Source organism: Zingiber officinale, chromosome 9B (assembly GCF_018446385.1).
Source record: "Zingiber officinale cultivar Zhangliang chromosome 9B, Zo_v1.1, whole genome shotgun sequence".
In the NCBI taxonomy this organism is placed as follows: Eukaryota; Viridiplantae; Streptophyta; class Magnoliopsida; order Zingiberales; family Zingiberaceae; genus Zingiber; species Zingiber officinale.
The window spans coordinates 8,028,231-8,043,973 of record NC_056003.1 but is presented as its reverse complement, the minus strand read 5'-3'; the positions used below and the strand labels follow the sequence as shown (position 1 = coordinate 8,043,973).

Genomic DNA, 15,743 nt, shown 5'->3' with positions numbered 1-15,743 from the left:
TGAATCAGATTAACAAAAGCAAACAACAATTAAGTCATCATTCCATACACTAAGATATCACAATGGTCTTGAGAGCTACCAATAATACAAGACTAAACACTGATCTTACTACATTTTTTAAGTTTGAACAAATCACATATAGCCTGGGGAGAGACTTCCTCGCTCAACAAGGCAAATAAATAAAGATGGTCAATTCACTTAGGTGGTGGTCAGAGTGGTAGATTATGAAGTGAGCCGAAGCAGGAATCAAGATTTTAGCATACTCTGAAAAGTCAGGAACTTGCTCCTGGGACTCGGAGAGAGATTGAATCAGCAGGTTGGCCTTTTGCGCTGTACATGAATGACATTGGTGATACAGCTATTGCAAAAAAAAAAAAAAAAAAAAAATGTGGCCACAAGTAGTGGTTATCTCCTCCACTGCATCCATGCATATTGAACATCTCAACTTTATCTCATTGAACCCGTATGATTGGCTGCTAGATGCCTTTCATACCTAAACATTGACAGGGCAGGTAGCTTATTAACCTTTTTTGCTTAATTAACATGAAGGTAGCCACAATTATTAGATGAGAATACATAGAACATAGTCTATCATTAAAGTGGGCGTCGCAAAGCTATAATGATCCAGAAAAGTGTTGCATGTCAATCCTGTTCAAATTCAATCCATGGCATGAATACAAATCCTTGTAACCACGTCAGTTATCTACCCAGAACAGTTCTTCATCCTAGATTCCTAGATCCGCCCAATACTCAAAAGCATGATCATCCTCCTATCGTATGGATCCTAACTGAATCCTAGGTGGAGATAAGACTCAAATCCAGTCAAAGCTGCTGAATGTTTTAGAGGTCCTAGAAGATTTTGTAAAACAAGAACTGAGCGTAGCCATTTTCTTTAAGCTGGAGAAAAAAGAAAAGATCATTAAAGATGATACCAAAGTCATCTTGATAGCTACAAGCTAAGGTGGGATAAGGACCATTTTTTTCCTTAAGCTATTTCAAGTTTATGTAAACATACATCATTCAGCACTCTTAAGAAGTGTTAGGCTTAATGCAGAATCAAGATGTGGCGATACCTTCATGGATTTCACTGTATTTATTCTTTAAATTTGATATCCTATCTATTATCCCCACAATTCAAATTTCAAAAGGATGTTGGAAAAAAAAAATTAGCAAGGCGTGAAATATATGCAGGTGACGCAAGATAAAGTTGAAATTACACAGAGAGAATAAGTAACACGCATTAAGCAAGAACTGATGGTTTATATTATAAAAAGATTCACTGTATCAGCATACAGCAATATCGTGTGGCATGTGTGATATCTGGTGCCAATATACACATAGAGATAGATCACTTCAACTATTACTAGGAAAAAGTGCATATTTAATCTTTACCTAACTACATCTTCTCCCCAAAAAACACAATCTCTTTTGCCCATTCTGCTTTTAAGGTCACTGTAAAAATACTTTTAATAGCTTTGAAGAAAACAATAATGAATGTACCACCAGGAAGTATGAGCATAACCTAATCAAATGGGTACAATCCCTAACAGGCAGTGCTTAAATCCATCAAAGAGGCCTTCCTATAAGACTTATACAAAGGTGAACGTACGTATCAGTATCATCTATAATGCTCGCTTGATAAGTCAAAGGTATGGCATGTAAGTGTTTGTACAATCGACTTTTAAAATTTTAATGTCCGACATATATATTTAATGGAGCTTGATCAAAAGAAATCTTAGTTGTGGCTAGGTAAGGGTGAGAAGTCAATCGAGTGACTAGTCCTAACTGTGGTTAGGCAAAGAAAGTCCTAGTTATGGTTAGGCAAAAGAAATCTCGGTAGATTATGAAAGTCAGGTAGAAGGATTCAATAGGTTTAAAGGACTCAATATCGAATCCCTAGTGGGCCGATCCAATAAAAAATATATCAGTTTACAGACATATTTTGTGTTGCTGGATATCGAATCCCTATTTAGGCTCATAGTAGATAAATTTCACAGATTAAATGTATGACATCAGTATCATATTCCAGATATACTAACTCGTTAGATTTGAAAACCAAAAAATGGACCTAAGCAAGGTTTTGTATTATCTCAAGTCAGCATGAAAAAAGAATTCAGAAAGGAACAATATCAACCGGTGTTGAAACTAACAGCTAACTAGGCGTGACCAATAATTTAATAGAAAATCTGCCTTGGTGTTTATTATGCTAATTGCAATAAGACATGTCTACACTCCACACGCCTAAAAGATAAAAGGTAGAGCTAGAATTACCAAGATGTTGGATTTAATCTCTATTTGGTGGACTTACACGGTATTTGTAAGCATGCGAATTTGTGTCATTAAGAAAACCAAACCCGTTAGGTGATCTAACTAATATGGAGTGTTTGAGTTATTGGATATGGAGGTTTATATGTATAGAATACGTTAACCCGAATCATTATCATTAATGGGCTAGCGGATTAGGTTATATATATAAGGCATGATCCCTGTTGGATTAGGTATTCTAACAGATCTCTTTGCTCCCCATGGCGAAGAGACTTCAGAGCCATCAATCTAATTCCTCCGGAAGACCAGCCACCCTTGCTACTTCTCTTCTCCGTGGGATTCCTAGGTTCGTGGATGATGTAGATAAAGACGATGACTTTTCTGCTATCCATCGTCTTACCTTTGCATTTATTTTCTCCTATAGAACTTGGCGTAACTAGATCCTTGTTATTTTGTTTTCCTTTATACGAGTTCATACATGTTCTAGAATTCATGCGGTTTAAGAAAATTTAATCCCAACAAGTGGTATCAGTCGTCGTTTTCTCATTAAGGTTTAGGTTTTCATTGATTTTGTTGTTCTACAATAGGTTTTCCTAATCCTCAACTTTATAAGTCAGCTGTACATTTAATAACACAAAAATATGTCTACATTTTGTTATACAAATGGAAATGAAAAATTAAGTAATTAAATATATTACCTGAAGACAGCTCCACATCCTATCTTTCACTTCATCAATATCACTCCATTCATCTAATGTATATGGCACAAATTCCTTTATCATGCAACCTAGGAAAGAAGCGTACTTCACTGAATTATCTCCAATCGGCTGTCCAAACTCATTACGCTCCAGCTCTTTGCACTTGTCTTGGCCACTAACCATTTTCAACTTTGATGCACCCCGTCTTTTTTTCTTATCAATTTTCTCATCAGCAATTGGTTCTTTACCATGAAAATCTTGTGATGAATTGGTTTAATTGTTAGAGTCCATTCTCGATAACCAGTTATATTTTCCTGTAAAATAGCAAAAAGATATATTGAAATGTCTTTAGTAAAATAAACCAATATTTAAAATAGAATACAATATCACCTGAATTTCAACGAAAGATCCTTTGCTATGTTTTTTAACCATTTTACTGATCTTTTGAAAGCTATGTAATGACCTGGTCAAACATGTAATATGACATGATGCATTGCTGAAAATAAATAAGCAGACAAATATATTGAAACACTAAATAAAGAGTTATGCAAGTATTGATAAGAACATGTATCAATCAAAATAAATAACTATAAAATATATAGTTGAAAATGTCCATCATGTCTCAATCATATCGATTCCCTCACACTCATTCCTTGAGTACGATTATTTCTCATTAATGTTAATCTCAAGTTGGGACACATCAAGAGGTGTTGATGACGTATAAGCATCTTCTTCAAGCACATTCATGTTATGAATACCTCGAGGCGGCGCTTTTAGTAATACATACCAATTGATTCATCATTATCCCTAGAACAGAATACTTGCTTTGCTTGTGATACTAAAATGAAAGGATCACTTTCAAAAGTTTTTAGTCCTTATGTAAGTTGACCAATGTAAAACCATCTTTAATTTTGATATCAGTTCCAGGATTGGCCCAATCACATCTAAAAACAGGCACTTTAAAAGAATAGTAATCTAGCAAAATAATATCTCGAATAACCCCATAGTATGATAATCTTCCTACTGTATGTGAATTGTCATTAGCATAGTATCGGCTTCAATTGAAACACCACTATCTTGTGTCGACCTTCCAACATCAATTGTGTGGAACCGATGTCCATTTACAATATACCCCATATAAGATGTAACGTACTTTCTAGGGCCATGTGCTAGCCATTGAATTCGACCTGAAGAGTTAACAAAAACCTGTTTTGATAACCATTCGGCAAATGTTTCCATATGTTTCTTTTGTAACAATGTTTCATTACTTGAGAAATGATGATTTGTTTGTTTAAGCTCGTCAATGTGCATCCTATTTAAAATCATTGAAGGGAGATGTTAGAATACATAAGACATGTAATAGATCAAGACTAACAATATGAAATTAACTACACTCACTATAAGTAAGGTTCAACTTCTGCACTATTGAATAATATATATCGATGTGTAGCTTGCAACACTTGGTCCTCTAAAATCTTTTCTTTCCCTTTAGAAATTGGGCGACCTTCTAATAATCCATCTTCCAAATCATCGTTCCTATTAAAACGAACACCAATACTATAAGCCTTTTTTATATAAGCACTAAAAAATATCATTCGTTCTTCTACAAGGTAACACTCAGCTATGCATCCTTCTAGTCTTGCCCGGTTCTTCACATACCCTTTTAGCGTTTTCATAAATCTAAATCACAAAGCAAAATTCAAATGAAAGAAGTGTTCTAATAAAATCTAAATCATTTTATAATACTAAAATTATCAAAAAGAATAATTATTATTTATTACCTTTCAAATGGATACATCCAACGGAAATGGATTGGCCCACACAAACGAGTCTCTCTTGCTAAATGAATTGTCGAGTGAACCGAGATGGTAAAGAAAGCAGGTGGAAAATACCTTTCCAACATGCACAGAATTTCAGCAATATTCTTCTCGAGTTGTTCTAAATGGTTCCGGTCTAATACTCTTTGACATAATTCTGTAAAATGCACCCAACAAAAATATAGCATTACGTGGACCTTTTGGTAGAAGCTAAGATTTCTCAATGCTACTGATAGCAATTGTTGCATTAGAATATGATAATCATGATATTACAGCCCAATAAGTTTACGCTCTTCTACATAAACACAATTACCAATATTTGAACTATATACATCGGATAACTTTATTTTCTTCAACCTAGAGCAAAACACATCCATTTCTTTTCTAGACAATGTGTGCGGTGCAGCGGGCAAATGATATTTATTTTCTCTTTTTTCTTGAGGATGTAATTCTTGTCTAATTTTTAAGTGTACCAAATCTTTGCGAGCATCCACACTATCTTTGGATTTTGTCTTCAAGTTTAACAATGTGCCTATGATATTCTCGCAGACATTCTTTTCAACATGCATCACAGCTAAGTTATGACGTAGCAAGAGGCCCTAAAGGTAAACATCAATATGTTTTATAGTGTTAGTTCGGAATATTAGAATATAATTTAGGAACAAAAAATAACAAATTGTAAAATCTAATGAATAGAGTAAGAAATAACTTACACTCCAATATGGCAAATTGAAAAAAATTGACTTTTTCTTCCACCTTTGAACTGATTTTTGTACCTCTTTTGAACTCTCCTATTTCTTCCTCGTTTTCCTCAAAGTGTTGACAGTCTCACCCTTTTTCTTTTTACCCCAGTCATTTTCAATATCTTTCAATGCATTGATAATGTCTAATCCATTCAAAAGTCTAGGTTTCCCTTTACTATCCTTTTCCCCATTAAACCGCTTTTTTCTGACGAAATGGATGATTAGGAGAAAGATTTCTCCTGTGGGCTAAGTATGCAAACTTTCTACTATACTTAAGCCACATAGAACATGTGTCTTCACCACATATTGGGCAACCAAATTTTCCTTTTGTGGCACATCCAACTAGATTTCCGTAAGTTGGAAAATCATGGATTGTCCACATCAAAATAACCTTCAGGTTGAATATTGACTTGCTAAATGCATCATATGCCTCCACACCTGTGTCCCACAACTCCTTTAAATCCTCCACAAGGGGTTCCAAGTATACATCTATATCATTTCTAGGTTGCTTTGGACCTAGAATCAGTAATGTCAGCATAAGATTTTCCTTGTCATGCACATCAATGGAGGAAAGTTATAATTGACCAAAATAACTGGCCAACAACTATATCTGGAACTAAGGTCACCAAAAGGATTGAATCCATCTGTCGCAAGACCAAGGCGGAGATTTCTAGGATCTGATGCAAAATCTGGCCACTTATGATCTATTGTATCCCAAGCCACTGAATCAACTGGATGACGCATCATACGATCTTGACTTTTGTGGTTCGAGTGCCAAATCAACTCTTCAGTCTTTTCTTTTGATTTAAACATCCTTTTCAATCTTGGTATCACTGGAAAATATCGTAGGACCTTCTCAGGAACTCCTTTACAAACTTTAGTGGTGACTTTGTCTATCTTCCATCTTGAGGAACCACACTTTAGACATGAGTTCAAATCTTTAATCTCTTTTCTAAATAGACAACAATCATTTGGGCAAGCATGAATTTTCTCGTATCCTAAATCAAAAGGTTTTAATAATTTTCTCATTGTGTAAATAGTTTCTGGAAGTGTGTTGTTTTCTGGAAGCATGTCACCTAAGATCTTAAGGAGCTCATTGAAACTATTGTTGGCCATTAGTAGACTTGTAATTATATAGTGTGGCGACTGCCAACAACTTTGTATAAGCTGTACAACCAGGAAAGAGAGGTGTTTCTGTATCTTTTAATAAATCATCAAACTCATAATCTTTTGCCTCAGACATAGTATGTCTAACATTTTCTTCTGGCACAAAAACATCCTTCTATAAGCTATATGCCTCTCTACATTCATCCTCTTTCTGAACTCCTTCTAAACTACCTTCACTTTGAGATTGTGAGTTATAAGTTTCACCATGGAAGACCCAAATAGTGTAAGTAGGATCAAACCCCTTAATAATTAAGTGGTCGTACACTTGGTCAAATTTCATATACTTTTTATTTTTACAACGCTTGCAAGGACATAAGATTACTTCACGTGTTTTTGCATAGTTCCTAGCTTGCGCAATAAATTTTTTTACCCCTTCTTCATACTCGGGTACAAGCCTTGAAGGCAGATGCATCCATTCCTTATCCATCTCGTGAATAAACCTTTTTCATTTGTATGAAATAATTATGAGATTTTATCAAAATATATGTATAAGAAAACACCACATAATAAATAAAAAACTTAAATATAAAAAATTGATTCCTACATCATTATATTTTAAACAAATAAATATCATGTGTCATAGTAGTATTTACTAGCCATGTCAAAGTATTATTCACACACTTTAAAGACTGATAATTTGTTTTTTCTTTTTTAGTTTAATATATTTAATCATTATTTTTGCGTCCATTTATTCTTGTTACCCGTATCAATCATTATCTCTAATGATATACTAGTATCAAAAGATCAAACAAAATATATCAATGGTGAGAACTAAATAATGTGCATTTCATGTAGAGCAAGGGTGGCATAACTAATAGAATTATATTAATATATGCATGTAACACACAAGATCAGTTAATTCTAATCTAATTAACGTGTTCCAAATCAAGATAAGAAAATGGAAGGTGTTAAATTATACCATCAAGATAAGAAAATGGGAGGTATTGAATTATACCATCGATAACGTGCTTGTAAATTGAAACTAGTAAAATACCTGATCATTTTATAAAGAAGAAAGGCATGACTCTTGGAGCGCAAATATCGCAAGACAAATCAAAGCATTAAGCAATCGAAACTAAAAAATCTTTTATTTAAATCGCTCACAAAAAGAGGATGCGAAATTGTAATTATTAATCCAACTCCTTCACTGCACTCTATAGAATTGATCATCCCTAACCAATTCTGTTAAATCAAAATTAATTTATGCTGTGGGAAGAGTTTAAGAGAAAAATAATAATAACAATTTGAGACACTATACTCCAAAATCATTTCTAAAATGAGCATCTAAGTGCTCATACTTTGTAAGTGTACAACAATCAAAGCCGAACACAATTCACAAAAGTGAAAGAGTCGAGCAGTGTCGCCCAAATAAATTTAGGGACTTACAGATTAGGGTTACCTTTGGCTTTGAGCTTTTGTCTTGATGTAGAGTGTGGAGTGGTTAGCAAAGGGCTTGCTTACTCTTGCTGTGGTCCTATGATACGGAGATATGGAAGTCTTGCGGCAGACGACAACGAGTGCGGAGAGGCAGAGTGGAGTCGTGCGGCCGGTGATGGGTCAGTGCAGAGAGGCGGAGAGGATTCCTACGGTTGGTGGCAGTGAGTGTCGAGAGGTAGAGAGGAGTCCGGCGACGGCGACGATAGTGAAGAGAGGCAGAGAGCTATTGTGGAGAGGCAAGAGCTGTTGTGGTGATGGCTTCGAGCGGCGATGGCTTCGGGCGGAGATGATTTGTTGTTTTAACCTATGCGTTCTTTAACTTAGCCGTGTTTTTTTTATTTAGCAGGTTCTTGCATTTTTTTTACTTAACTTTAATTTTTCTTACTTGATTTTTTTAATCCAGTTACGTTTTCTTTTCCTCATGTATTTTTTTAATTTAATTTTATTTAACATAACTTTATTTTATTATTACTTTTTCTTTATTATTTCCAAACTAATCACAAGTTAATTTTGTTTAACATAACTTTATTTTATTATTACCTTTTCTTTATTATTTCCAAACTAATCACAAGTTTTCTTTTAATCATGTGTTTTTTTATTTAATTTTGTTTAACATAACTTTGTTTTATTATTACTTTTTCTTTATTATTTCCAAACTAATCGCAGCATATATTGTTGGTGCGGGAAGCATCCGACGATCGAACCTAAGTTTTGATAATGGCAAAGGATTCAAAGTTAAGGTGCTTTGTCATCTGACAGCTTTTGCTGAGTGTTTCAGGAAAGTCCTAACTGCGGTTAGGCAAGGTAAAACCCTAGGGGGTGGTAACCCTAGGTCATAGGGGGTGGTAACCCTATGTGGAAAGTCTTGGCAGGTCGATGGCTTCAGGCAAAAGTCCTAGGGGGTGGTAACCCTAGGTGGAAAGTCCTGGTGTCGCGAACCAGGTGAAAGTCTGAACTGGCCGGTGAAGCGGATGTTCAGCAGAAAGTCCAGGAGCATCGAGTGCCGAGCAAAAGTCCAGTCGATCTGGAGGATCGTACTGGCAACAGGTAAAATCTCCTGAGAGGAGTAGGTGAGGACGCGTTCCCCGTAGAGGGAACAGTAGGCGTCGGGTCGACCTAGGGAATCCAAAGTCAGACCCGGACAGTCCGGAGACTATCATGATTTCATATTCATACTATTATTGTGTGTTAACTTTGTGTTGCGGTATCTTTGGATTAACATACTTGCAGTACCAAAAACACAAAGAAGCGCCTCCATGGAGCTTGAGGCGCCTCGGGTGCGAGCCAGGAAAAGGCCAGCAGCAGATCGAGGCCCCTTGAATGGAGTTCAAGGCGCCTTGACGGAGGTTAGGCGCCTTGGATGAGGTCAAGGCGCCTTGAACCGGAGGTTGAAGGCGGTCTTGATCCACGCGGGTGACTCGGCTCGTTCAAGGCGCCTGATGACGATGGAGGCGCCTTGAACCCCTTTATAAGGGGTCTCGACCAGCCTTCAAACATCTTCTTCCAAATGACTCAAGTGCTACGTGTTGCTCCAAACGACGGAAGTGCTGCTACTTGTGCCCGACGACCGGAGCTCCGAATCTTCATTTCTTTGTCGTTGGTATAATTAATTACGCTTATTGTACTTCAACTTGTAATCGCTTATCGAGCTTATAGTTGTTGCTCACCGGAAGCGATCAAGGATCGCGGGCCTTGAGTAGGAGTCGCCTTAGGCTCCGAACGAAGTCACCGTGTCTCTGTGTTTGTGTTTATTTACATTTTCCGCCGCTTTAATTACTCTACGAACGCTTTACGATTCTGAATCGAACGAAATAGCCATGAGCGCTATTCACCCCCTCTAGCGTCTCGATCCAACAATTGGTATCGAGGGGGTCGCTTTGAATTGGTGCAACCACCTTCAAAACAATTTTTTCGCAGTTTTTTCGTTTGAGTCGAATTAGAATTTAGCCTTATAGCTATATTCTAATTTTTGTTTCCCTCGAATCGACTTTTGCTCGAAGTAGGTGCAACACCACTCGAGTTCGTTTTTATTATCCTTTACTCTCGCACTACTAATCCAAGACTCAGTCTTGGAATAGATTTTGTTGTTTTTGTTCTTTTAGATCTAAAATGGCCCAACAAGAAGGATATAGCACCGTTCGTCCCCCACTATTTTTCGGAGAAGACTTCGGGTATTGGAAGGGGTGAATGGAGATATATCTGAAGATCCAGTTCGATACCTGGATGATCATCAAAACAGGACTGGAACTGCCAACTGGTACCGACGGTAAGCCTACACCCAGCATTTATCAAAAAGGTGGAAGCTGACGCAAAAGCCACCTGCACCATCCAATGTGGTCTTACCAAAGAAGAGCTCAACAGAGTCGGTCCATTCTCCTCCGCAAAAGAACTCTGGGAAAAGCTCATCGAACTCCACGAAGGCACTGACGACACCAAGGTAAGTAAAAGAGATCTTTTACTTAATAAATTATATAATCTAAAAATGCAGGAAGGCGAAACGGCGAGTTCTCTTCACGCGAGAATGCAAGACATCCTTAACTCTCTTCACGGAATTGGCCAGAAGATAGAAAATCGGGACGTAATAAGGTATGCCCTAAACTCGTTTCCAAGGAATACATTGTGGGCATCAATGGTAGATGCCTACAAAGTTTCCAAGGATTTATCTTCTTTAAAACTAGATGAACTTTTTAGTGAATTTGAACTTCATGAGCAGACTAATGCACAGCCTACCGAGAAAGGTATTGCGTTGGTTGTAGGTACAAGCCGAACCCGGGAACCGAGACCTCGACGGAGAAACAAACCAGCATCGGAAGCTGAACCAGACTCTGATGATGAAGAAGGTGACATTACAACCGAGCTGGTAAATCTCGTGAAGAAGCTCTACAAGACGAAAGGATTCGACAAAAGAGATCTAAAGAAGGCAGTGAAATCAAAGGAAGGCCCACAAAATACAAAGATGAAGTTTGAAGTTACATGCTACGGGTGTAACCAAAAAGGGCACATCAAAACCAACTGCCCTAACCTGAAGGAGATCAAAAAGCAAAGAAGGAAAAAGGTCCTTAAGGCAACATGAGACGAATCTTCATCAGAGGATGACGACGACGAGCTCGAACAAACGAGTCTACTCGCATTAATGGCCCGGGACCAAGTCGTCGAATCCGGATGCGAGAACGAGTCTGAGGCAGAGTCCGAGCAAAGCCACGGATCCGTATCCGTTTTCGAAGGACCAGACCCCGCTGTAAGTATCTCCCGGTTGAACAGTTTAGTTAGCTATTTATTGCGCAAATTAGCTAAGTCAAACCTGAAAGTTAAGTCACTTCTAAAGGAAGTAAGTGTCCTTAAAGAAGTGGCTAACACCAAACCCTTACCTGACCAGAGTCAGACTGAATTTCCAACTCAAGTTCAAAAACTTGAGGAAGAAAATTCAAGTTTAACAAATAAGGTTAAAGATTTAGAAAATACCTTAGAACGGTTCACTTTGGGCTCCAAGAATTTGGACTTGATTCTTGGGACACAAAGAGCCATCTACAACAGAACTGGGCTGGGTTACAAAAGTAAATATAGATCCTATTTATCATTAATAAACAAACAAAGTATTAAAACAGTCCAAGCATGGGTCTCCAAGTCTAACTTGGTTAATCAAGTTGGACTTGGCCAATACTGGGTTCCAAAGGATCAAATATACTACCTCGATAGACCATATCGAGGCCATGATCCAGGGGGAGCAAAGAGAAAAACAATCCTAAAAATTTAATTTTAAAATTCGAAAGAAAAAAATTAAATTCAAAATTCAAAATTAAAATTAAATTCAAAATTCGAAATTAAAATTAAAATTAAATTCAAAATTCGAAATTAAAATTAAAATTAATTCGAAATTAAAATTAAAAATTGAATTCAAAATTCAAAATTAAAATTAAAAATTAAACTCAAAATTCAAAATTCAAATTAAAAATTAAACTCAAAATTCAAAATTCAAATTAAGAAATTAAAACTCAAAATGAAGATAAGGGATCCAGACTCGCTGGCACCCCCAACTAAACTACCCGGGAGGGTAACTGAACCTAATCTACCCGAAATGGGTAAAACAAGAGTAGGTTACCCGGCAGGGTAATTAAGGTTAGATTAAAACGGACTAAGGTTAACTTGAACCACAGTACTGGTGAAGTTTTTGGATGATAGTACGTTAGGGAAGCTTGGGCATCGCATGTCTAGGAAGATATGGCTTCGACCTGGTGCATTTGGCCAAGTGGAACTGACCGAAGCTACCCTTAAATGGATCCTAACTAGTTAGACCAAGGTTTAGTACTAAGCTCAATGGGTAGGACTATTTGGAAAACCTCGAAGGCATGGTTACTTTAATGAGTTCCTTGTGACTCACCATAGCCCAGAAGTTTATCCAAAGAATGCTTACTTGTTGAACCCAAAGCTAAACCTGAATCTAACACAAAGTTAACCCAAACCTTAAAATTGAATTATAAATCATCTCACATCAATCATAGGTTTCCCTGATTGAAAATTTAGATCGGGTGAGATGACTAAGTAATAACATTAATTTTAAAAATCATTTCCAAAATCAATTTTAAAACTCAATTTTAAAAATCAATTTTAAAACTCAATTTTAAAAATCAATTTTAAAACTCAAATTTCAAAATTATTTTAAAACTCAATTTCAAAACTATCTTTAAAAACTCAATTTCAAAAACTCAATTTCAAAATTTATCTCTAACAAGTTTACTTCAATTTAACTATCGTGAAATCCATTAAAACAATTCAACCACTTCCTATGTAGGAATTGGATCAATGGATGTTGGATAGTGGCTGCTCCAGACACATGACTGGAGATAAATTGAAGTTTACTAAACTCACGTACAAGAACTTAGGATCAGTTGCATTCGGTAACGAAGGTCAACTTAAGGTAATCGGAAGAGGTAATATCGAACTCAACTCCGATTTTATTATTCGAAAAGTCCTTTTAGTTGAAAATTTCAAGTTTAATTTACTAAGTATAAGTCAATTGTGTGATAGCGGATACTTAGTAACTTTTGACAAAACCAGGTGTTTAGTTAAAAACGTTGAAAATCCTGAAATCATACTTAAGGGACTTAGGATAAATAATATGTATTCAATCAATCTACCGACATCCTCAACAAAGTGTTTTCTAACACAAGAAGAGGAAACTGCTTTGTGGCACAGAAGACTGTGTCACACTCACACTAGACTCATTTCAAAAATGAGTCATAATGGTCTAGTTAAAGGTTTACCAAATCTGAAATTCATTGAAAATTCTATCTGTAATGCTTGTCAACAGGGAAAACAAACTAAGTCAACACACAAATCAACAAATCTTGAAAGAACCAGTTCCTTGCTTGAGCTCCTTCACCTTGACTTATTTGATTCACATGGAGCTAAGTCACTAAGCAAGAACCAGTATTGCTTAGTAATAATTGACGACTACTCTAGATTTTCATGGGTAAAATTCCTAAAAACTAAAGATGAAACCTATGAAATATTTAATAACTTTTGTAAATTAATAGAAAATGAAAAAGATACCAAAATTAAAAGAATAAGAAGTGATCACGGAGGAGAATTTGAAAATCATAGGTTTACACAATTTTGTAAAATAAATGGATATCAACATGAATTTTCATGTCCTAGAACCCCCCAACAAAATGGTCTGGTGGAACGTAAAAATAGAACTCTACAAGAAGCCGCTAGAACCATGTTAAATGAATATAATTTAAATCACCAATTTTGGGCAGAAGCAATAAATACTGCAAATCATATTCAAAACCGAATTTTGATCAACAAATTTCACAAGAAAACCCCTTATGAACTATATTATCATAAAATTCCTAACTTAAATTATTTAAAAGTATTTGGATGTAAAGTTCACATTTTAAATACTAAAGATTATTTAAGAAAATTCACACCCAAATCTAACAAAGGAATATTTTTAGGATACTCCTCAAACAGTCGAGCCTATAGAGTCTACAATCAAAACACCCTAAAAGTTGAAGAAACAACTAATATAATATTTGATGAAGAAAATAATCTACCAAACATAAATGAGAATGTTGACATTGATCCAAGAAATATAGAAGATGATGAAATTCAACCAAATCTTAATAAACCAGAGGAACCAGCCCCTGACCCACTTATAAGACCAACTAGGGCCAGCACCTCTCACCCATCTGATCAAATTTTGGGTGATCCAAATCTAGGAGTCAGAACTAGATCCTCCTATAGAATCCACAGTCAGATTGCCCTAATTTCTAAAATCGAACCAAAAACAATAGAAGAAGCACTACCTGACCCGGACTGGATCATAGCTATGCAGGAAGAGTTAGCCCAATTCGAGAGAAATCAAGTCTGGGAACTTGTATCTAAACCCTCAAATAAATCAATAATCGATACAAAATGGGTATTTAGAAACAAGCTAGATGATCAAGGCGAAATAATTAGAAATAAGGCTAGGCTTGTTGCTAAAGGATTTAGCCAAGTTGAAGGTTTGGACTATGATGAAACCTATGCCCCAGTAGCCAGACTTGAATCCATTAGAATGTTGTTAGCCTATGCAGCAAACAAAGGATTTAAACTATACCAAATGGATGTCAAGTCAGCATTTTTAAATGGATTTATCAAGGAAGAAGTTTATGTAAGCCAACCCCCAGGATTTGAGGACTTAGGATATCCTAATCATGTATTTAAGTTAAAAAAGGCCTTGTACGAACTTAAACAAGCCCCTAGGGCATAGTATGAACGATTATCAAATCACTTAATATCCAAAGGCTTCAACCAAGGTCAAATAGATCCAACTCTATTTGTAAAAACTGTAGAAAAAGACATCTTCATAGCTCAAATCTATGTTGATGATATAATATTTGGTTCAACTAACTCTAAATTTTTAAAAGAATTTATTAGATTAATGGAAAATGAATTTGAAATGAGTATGGTTGGTGAACTTAATTTTTTCTTAGGCCTACAAATAAAACAAACTAAAGATGGAATATACATTTATCAAACTAAATATGCAAAGGAATTAATTAAAAAATTCAGCATGGAAAATTCAAAAATAATAAATACTCCAATGGCAACCAACATTAACATAGACTCTGACCCTGAAGGAAAACCAGTAGATCCAAAGTACTATAGGAGTGCCATAGGAAGCTTGCTTTACCTAACTGCAAGCCGACCCGACATATTATTTGCGGTTGGAATGTGCGCAAGATACCAATCTTGTGCAAAAGAGTCACATTTAACCTATGTTAAAAGAATACTTAGGTACATTAAAGGTACTCTAAATATAGGACTCTGGTACCCTAGAACTTGCACATTTGACCTTCTTGGCTATTCTGACTCGGATTACGCCGGATGCAAGTTAGATAGAAAAAGCACAAGTGGTAGCTGTCAATTTCTAGGACAATGCCTAATAAGTTGGTCAAGTAGAAAGCAACATTGTGTTGCTCTATCTACCACTGAAGCTGAATATATAGCCTTAGGTGAATGCACATCACAATTGCTTTGGATGATGCACACTCTTAAAGACTATCAACTGAACTATCATAACACAAAAATCTCTATTGATAATATAAGTTCCATAAATTTAACAAAAAACC

General features: G+C 36.0%; 1 long non-coding RNA gene across 3 annotated transcripts; it reads right to left on the bottom strand.

Moving 5' to 3' along the window:
* Positions 1-9: 9 nt before the first annotated feature.
* LOC122023498 lies at positions 10-8,443 on the bottom strand. 3 transcript variants are annotated; one of them, XR_006123159.1, is made up of 6 exons: positions 8,090-8,443; positions 4,745-4,937; positions 4,362-4,643; positions 3,354-3,426; positions 2,964-3,277; positions 10-493 (listed from the first exon to the last, which is right to left on the bottom strand). It is a non-coding gene; the product is annotated as an uncharacterized LOC122023498 (long non-coding RNA). The 3 variants fall into 3 exon arrangements; XR_006123158.1 differs by having other exon boundaries at positions 10-330; XR_006123160.1 differs by lacking the exon at positions 10-493 and having other exon boundaries at positions 2,860-3,277; positions 8,077-8,443.
* Between the last annotated feature and the right edge of the window lie 7,300 nt (positions 8,444-15,743).